Source organism: Lactuca serriola, chromosome 1 (genome assembly GCF_051521515.1).
Source record: "Lactuca serriola cultivar US96UC23 chromosome 1, Lser_US96UC23_V15, whole genome shotgun sequence".
Taxonomy (NCBI): Eukaryota; Viridiplantae; Streptophyta; class Magnoliopsida; order Asterales; family Asteraceae; genus Lactuca; species Lactuca serriola.
This window is the reverse complement of record NC_136408.1, coordinates 189,277,080-189,285,160: the sequence shown is the minus strand read 5'-3', so window position 1 is coordinate 189,285,160 and position 8,081 is coordinate 189,277,080. Positions and strand designations below refer to the sequence as shown.

The 8,081-nt window shown below is 36.0% G+C and overlaps 1 long non-coding RNA gene across 1 annotated transcript; it reads left to right on the top strand.

Moving 5' to 3' along the window:
* The first annotated feature begins 752 nt into the window (after window positions 1-752).
* On the top strand, window positions 753-2,629 carry LOC145072287 (uncharacterized). The gene is made up of 2 exons (XR_013690965.1): window positions 753-1,058; window positions 2,343-2,629. It is a non-coding gene; the product is annotated as an uncharacterized LOC145072287 (long non-coding RNA).
* Window positions 2,630-8,081: the final 5,452 nt, after the last annotated feature.

The following is an 8,081-nucleotide window of genomic DNA, read 5'->3' as shown; positions in this document are numbered from 1 at the left end:
GGCATGATTCCTTTAAATATAGAAAGCGAGAATTGAAATCGTGGACCATAACTGTGTAGAAAGAAAGTAAACTGCATGGGGATGCTAGCAGCATATGCGAATGTATGTTGCAACATATCCAGCTTGGTTGTGAGAATCAGATACTCTATGTTAGCTAATATATCGATGATTTTAGTTCATGTTAACATAAAAGACTGGCTTAAGTTTAATGACAAATAGCTAGATACTTAGATCAAAATCCAGTTTCAAGGAGCCCCATATATAGTACACACAATGAATATATACTACACATAATGAGAGAGCGTAAGTAACTGTAGGTAGTGATAGCATTTTAATCTGGGAATTGTTCCAACATAGTTTTTATTGTTGTAGTTGATATATATATATATATATATATATATATATATATATATATATATATATATATATATATATATATATATATATATATATATATATATATATATATATATATATATATATATATATATTCAAATAAAAACCCTTAATAGTTAAGAACCCTAAGAACCTATTTTATATATATATATATATATATATATATATATATATATATATATATATATATATATATATATATATTCAAATAAAAACCCTTACTAGTTAAGAACCCTAAAAACCTATTATTTTTACCCTATGATAAAATCGAATAAATGTTAGTAAAAGGTATTTGTGTCTGATAGCTAAAACAAAAAATGGCAAGATTGTAAATTAAACAAAACTTAAGCCGATTTTTCTATTATATGTCTATTCTATAACACCATAGATCTAGATCTAAATAAAAACTATTTCAAACAACAAAAACCTTATCATCTTCTTCAACCATTTGGATGAACACCAACACCTCAAACGTCGTCGATGGCAGCCATCCACTGCCACACCGCCAGCGACGGCCCATCCACCGCCACATCTCATCCTCCGCCTCGACCTCTGGTTACCGCAACAATTTGCCACCGTCGTAACTTCTCTGACGATTGAACACCTTTAGCAAACAAACAACAACTCCAATGATGCACCACCTCCAACTATTGTATCCGATGGTTAGTTAAATGATTTATGAATCTGACGACTTTCCTTTACAGTTTGTTCTTAGATTTGATTGGATTGTAGTGATGTGTGCTTCGTCTCTGACACCTAACCTCGCTAGAACACCTGAAAAACTCGCCTTCCTCTTTTCTCTTTGATCTCTGTTGCTTTAACACCGACAACCTCTTAAGGTCGGATGTTTTTTATATGCAAGTAATAGTTGAGATCGAGATGAGCTCTGCTATAGTTGTTTCTGATTTCGATTGCTCAACAGATTTGTAGAAACAAATTTAATTGAGAGTGTAGAGAGAGCGAAGCAGATCCTGTAGTCGTTGAATAGATCTATGTTGAAAGTCAAGGAAAAACAAGAGAAAAACTTTGATTTCGATGGAGTAATGAAGCTTTGATTATTCTGGAGATACTTAAAAATTTGATAAGATACATATAGCCGATCTACTTTAATCATTTTTTTTTATTTTGCTTGAATATTACTTTTTGATTTTGCTTGAATATTATTTCTTGCTAGCCCTCATATAGCTTCTTTACATTACTTTTTTTTTGCTAGCTAGCCTGTATAGCTTCTCTACATTTATTTATTTACTCTGGCGTATCATATAGCTTCTTCATATTTATTTATTGAGTCTCATATTTACATTTTTAAATGATTTTATATATTGGATGGAATACGTACTAATAGAAAACATTATTAATTGTTATTAGGTTTTTTTAAAGACTATTAGAATTATAGACAAATCAAATAGCTTAGTGTTTTAATTTAATGATAATTCCATACTAACATATATAATAAATAAACTTTGAATTTTAGATTGATTATGTGAAACTTAACAATGTAATACTATATAACTTTAAAGTTTGGTACACAAGGTTCTTAATGAAATGCATTATTGGATTAATTAAGTCTTTAAACTGTGAATTAGTGAAATAATTGGTTTATTAAATTGTGAATATAATATTTAAGCTGTGAATCCAAGATTTTATATATAGATCTGATTTGGATTGAATGATGATTGCATGAGTCGCACAAGTGGTAGATAGTGGCATATGGTAGTTAGTGATGGTGCACGCATGGTGTTTGATGAAATGCCAAAAAATTTGGAAAGTCATTAAGCTGTGAATATATGTTTTTATGTATTAATTTGTGGATATGTAAGTTACTAAGTTGTGAATGTGTATTTTTTATTCACCAATTGTGAATTAGTGTCTAACATATTGAATTAAGTTCAGAGTTAGTGTTTGAAATGATTTATTAAAATGTGAATTTTGATTTTTCTATCCAGATCTAATTTTTGAGGGATGTTGGCGGTGTGGTTGGTGGTAGCAATGGTTGAGTATGGATATGTTGCATTTATCACTCATCTTCTTTGATGATTTCAGATAAGTTATCATCTTTTATGATTCATGTATATGTTATTCCTTGGATGTTTGCTTTTGAAATATGACATAATTTCTGTATGTATTAAATTGTGAATGATATATTAGATTATACTTGTAAATGAGCTTTGAATGTATTGTATTAAACTATGTTTTTTTTTGTATTAATCTATGAATTTTATTGATGGCTTAATATATTAAATTCACAATTTATGTAACATCCATAAAATTCGAGCCAATTTAAAACTTTTTAAATCATTTAAAACCATTCAATTATTACAATTTGTTTTCAAAATAGTTTAAACATCAGAGTTCCCAGAAATCATAATCATCAATCGAGGCAGTGTACGGTCACGCCTTCGCCTTCCCGCGGCCGTCCGCTGAACCTGAAACAATAAACAAAAACTGTAAGCCCGAAAGCTTAGTGAATTACCCCCAAAATGCCAATGCCATACAGATAACCATATCATATAAACATATGAGTAACAGAATAGCCATGCATCACGAGTCTACACTGTGACTGGTCCGCCCGCACCAGGCCTTCAGTCCACCTGGTCCACTCTCTGAGTCTACAGTATGACTGGACCGCCCGAACCGGGCCATCAATCTATCTGGCCCACTCTCTGAGCCTCGACACATCTGGACCGCTCTCTCGGGGCCTTCATCTTATCTGGACCGCTCGTCGGGCCTTCGGCCTGACTAGGTGCCCTCCTGGGCCTGCAGTCTATCCGGTCCGCCCTAGGTATGTTGGCTTACAGCACGAAGCAAGACCCGCCTCAACCCAACCCCCATACTAATCAAACAATTAGGTGAACATAAATATCATATGCTAGCATGTATATAACAAATAATCATACCGATCTAACAGATCACTAACACAACAACCATCCTATAACCAGGATACCGACCTAACCGGTCACTAACAGAACATCATCCTATATACCAGGATACTGACCTAAACCAGGCCACTAATATAATACCATCCTATTTACCAGGATGCAAATCTAATAGATCACTAAACATATCAAGCAAATACTTGGATACAAATCTGATAAAGGGCCGACCTTGGTGCTTTAGAACCTGTTGATATAGTGATGATAACTCACCTTGAAATGCCGGATAGAACCACAAAATCACGCTCCCGAAAAGACTGCCCCAAACTCCAACAACTATAACCATCAATGATCTAATTCTTAAATACCCGCTTACCAATTATCCTCAAAAGTCAAACTGGTCAACCCTTGGTCAAATTCAAAGTTAACGGTCAAGGTCAACAGTCCATGTTAACATCAACTCGTCGAGTACCCTTAGCTACTCACCGAGTTTGTCACACCCCAAAACCAAGAACGGCGGAAACGTTCTGGGGCGGAGGACGTCATGTATAGTATCACAACACAGTAAAGGTAAATAAGCAAACAACATCATCTATTGCATTAAATATATAATTTTAATACAAGTGTGTTCTGTACAGTTATAAACACCAAAAATAATGTATAACCAAAATAATATGAGATGAGTCTTGAATGCACTCCATCTTCTCAAAAGCTGGCCTCGGTACCTGTCTACTAATGACCTGAGAATACAAGTTATTTTGAAAGAGTTTATCAGCATTAAGCTGGTGAGTTCATAAGTATTTTAGTGTCAATGTTTCTTGTAAAAACGTTTGAACCTGTCTCAATGTATAAGTTTGTAAAAATGTAAGCAAATGTTTGAAAGTGTTTGTAAAAGTTTGAATCTCTCAGAAAATCCTATATTTTCTATAAAAGTAACCTTCTACCAAGGCTAAACTGTTTTGTAAACTTGTCTGTTGTAAAAGTGTGTAATTACCCAAGTATAACTATCATTTGTTAAAAATATAGTTTGTACACTAATGCTTAAGTGAGATTATCACTAAAATATGTAATGGGTAAATCATTGTAGTACTGTAGCTTGGTATAATAAGACTACTGTTGTACTAAATACTACTACCTTAAACCGGATTTATATTAAGGCATAATGTGATAAATTGCACCATGCTATCGACTGGTAACAACGACATAATGAATGGTCGTAATAAATGAAATGACGTTTGGCACCCGCAGACCTGCAGGTCCGGCTGTAGCTAGCAGCAAGGTGTAGGATAGTCAATCCAGTATAGATCTATACGCAAACTCACGCTCTCCCTCCAAGAAAATTCTGGCTACAACTCGGGTCATGACATTTAAGGCATGCTCCGACACAGTGGATCACAATTATTATGTATTTATGTATATGTATTGTTTCTCCTATATCTGTATATGTATTGTTTCTCGTATATCTGTATATGTATTGTTTCTAGTATATCTGTATATGTATTGTTTCTAGTATATCTGTATATGTATTGTTTCTAGTATATCTGTATATGTATTGTTTCTCGTATATCTGTATATGTATTGTTTCTAGTATATATGTATATGTATTGTTTCTCGTATATCTGTATATGTATTGTTTCTAGTATATCTGTATATGTACTGATCCTGTGTTACCCCGATGGTAACTAACTAATGATGTACTGATAAGAATGAATATGGAAGTACTTTTATGTCTATATATGTATATATGATATATAAGTAATATTGAAACGACCTTCGGATGGTCACCCGAAATCCCACCAGACCACATCTCAAGGCGCGAAAAGGAAATAGGGCGGATGGCCTTCCTAAGTCCTTTAAACATTATTTATACATCTATACATATATGGGCATGCAATTGAATATATATAAAGCATAAATAAGTTTTCATAAAACATTTGAAGCATAAATATGATTTCAAGAGGAGATCGACTTGATGTCGATCTATAAAACAATTTGAAGGCATAAGTTAATAAAACAGTTCAAGTATAAGAAGCATTTGTTTAAATCACAGTCTATAAGTAAGTTTGGATAGTAAAACAGTTTGTAAAACATTTCAAAGTAAAACAATTTGATAAACAGTTTGAACAGTGGTAAAAATCGTTGTTTTCCTAGTTATTAATCACATGTGATTAAATGCAATCACATGTGATTGAAGCAATAACTTATAAGTATTTGACTTGTATTCCCCCCCATAAAGTATTTAAAACACTTAAAATCATTTTAAAGGTTGATTCAAGGGGTATGAACTCACTTGTGGTGAGTCGTTTGGATTGCAGGGTCGGACACCGTGCTAGGTGGCAAACGGAGACTGGTTTACACGCACGAGCCTAGTTATCATATAAAAAGCATATATATAACTAATTAGACAAATAATAACTTAAATAAATAAGTTAAGACACTTAGAAAACATTTAAACACTTTTATGAGTGTTTAAGGTTCAAATGGTTGCATCTAAGTTGCTACGGGACAAGGCAAAAGGGTTTGAAACATCAAATGGCCTTGTATAGGAGTTCACCACCCAACAAACCCCACACCTTGGAGTTTACGACCGTAAACTCATGGGTTTATGGCCGTGAACTCCTCAAATGGTGGTTTTGGGTGTTTTGTGGTGCTATCTTGATCCTAGAACACTCCTAGCTTTGTTGGAATAACACATGAAGTAGTTTAAGGCTTTAGAACACTCCATATGGGAGTTTACGGCCTAAGGTCCCTTCACCCTAGAGTTTACGGCCGTAAACTCTTGGATTTTAATTGTTTTGAGGCTCTTAAACATCAAGGATGGCTTCCATGAATTTATCTAAGGCTAATGGGGACAAGAGGCACACTTTTGTGCCTTCACTTGGAGTTTACGGCCCAAGATATGTTCCTTGGCCGTAAACTCCTTTCAAGGAGTGATTTTTGTGTGTTCTTCTCTCCATTTAAGTCCCAAGGGTGCAAGGTAAATTGTCTTAAGGCTTAAGGTGTGCTTGGAATGATTTTTACCCTTCAAAAAGGGGTTTACGGCCCAAGAGGGGTTCTTGGCCGTAAACTCCTACTAACTTGTGGTTTTGATGATTTTTTGAAGTCCTAAATAAGCACAAGTATTAGTGGGTAAAGTCCTTAAGCATTTGGGGAAGTTTAGGGCACTAATTGCCCTTGAAAAGGGGTTTACGGCCCAAGGGAGTTCCTTGGCCGTAAACTCCAAGAACTTGTGTTTCTTGGTTGCTTTTTGATCCATAAAGGTCATACCCTAACTCCTAAACAAGTTGTCTAACAAGGGATCGGGACTAGGAAGCCATAATGTTCCATTTTGGAGTTTACTCCCCAAGAACGTTCTTGGGCGGTAAACTCCCGGATCTTGTAATCTAAGCATGTTATTGTTGTTAATAAGCATTAAACAAGTATTGAAACACATATAGCAAAGTAGACTCACAATCTGGGATGAAAACCCGAAGATCCGTCAGAGAGAATATGGCTTTTCTCTATTTGGAATTGTGAATAATGAATTAATTTAATTCAGAAAACTATTTGTAGTCCTGGAATATTTTGGCAGAAAATATTTTTATTCCTGACGTTGGACTGTAACATTATGAAACTTGAAATGCCCAAGTTTCACAAAACCAGGAGTATCCACTCTCCTGATATCATCTAAAACCTAAACCCTAATGTACACAAACTTGTTCGGAAAAGCTTGAAAATCACTGAAACTGAACTAGCTTCTATTGAATAGATGATGTTCGTACAATGGAAATTTCGGGTTGTCACATCATCCCCCTGTTAGAGGGAATTTCGTCCCGAAATTAGAATTTAAGCAAATAAAAGTTACAAACAATTAAGCGAAAAGATGAGGGTATTTCAACTTCATCTGATCCTCGCGTTCCCAAGTGAATTCCGGTCCTCGCTTGGCGTTCCAGCGAACCTTCACGATAGGGATACGGCTTTGTTTCGTCTGCTTGACCTCACGGTCCATGATTTCTACAGGTTCTTCCACGAAGTTGAGGCTCTCGTTGATCTCGATCTCGTCGAGTTGGATTACCAGAGTCTCGTCGGACAGACACTTTTTCAAGTTAGATACGTGGAATGTAGAATGTACGTTACGAAGTGTGTTGGGTAGGTCGAGTTTGTAAGCTACGGGGCCGACTCTGGCAAGAATCTCGAAAGGCCCTATGTACCTCGGATTAAGCTTCCCATGCTTGCCGAAGCGTATCAAGCCTTTCCAGGGTGAGACTTTGAGAAGGACTCGGTCTCCCACCTGAAATTCCAAAGGTTTTCTTCGTTTATCGGCGTAGCTCTTCTGTCGGTCTCTAGAGGCTTTCAATCGTTCACGGATCTGAACAATTTTCTCTGTCGTTTCCCGAATGATTTCCGGACTGGTGAGAGTACCGTCGGAAGCTTGCCCTCTTGCTAATTGGGTATCACCAACCTCAGCCCAGCACAGAGGGGATCTGCACTTGCGGCCGTAGAGAGCTTCGAATGGAGCAACCTTGATGCTCGTGTGATAACTGTTATTATAGGAAAATTCGACAAGGGGTAAATGAGTATCCCATGCTTTCCCAAAATCAATCACACAGGCTCGCAACATATCTTCCAGTGTTTGGATGGTCCTCTCACTCTGTCCGTCGGTCTGTGGATGGTAGGCTGTGCTCATGTCTAGCCTTGTTCCTAGGGAATGTTGTAGGGATTGCCAAAATCTTGAGGTGAACCTACTATCTCTATCGGAGATAATGGAAATAGGTACACCATGCAACCGTACAATTTCCCTAATGTATGTTCTTGTAAGTTTCTCCATCTTGT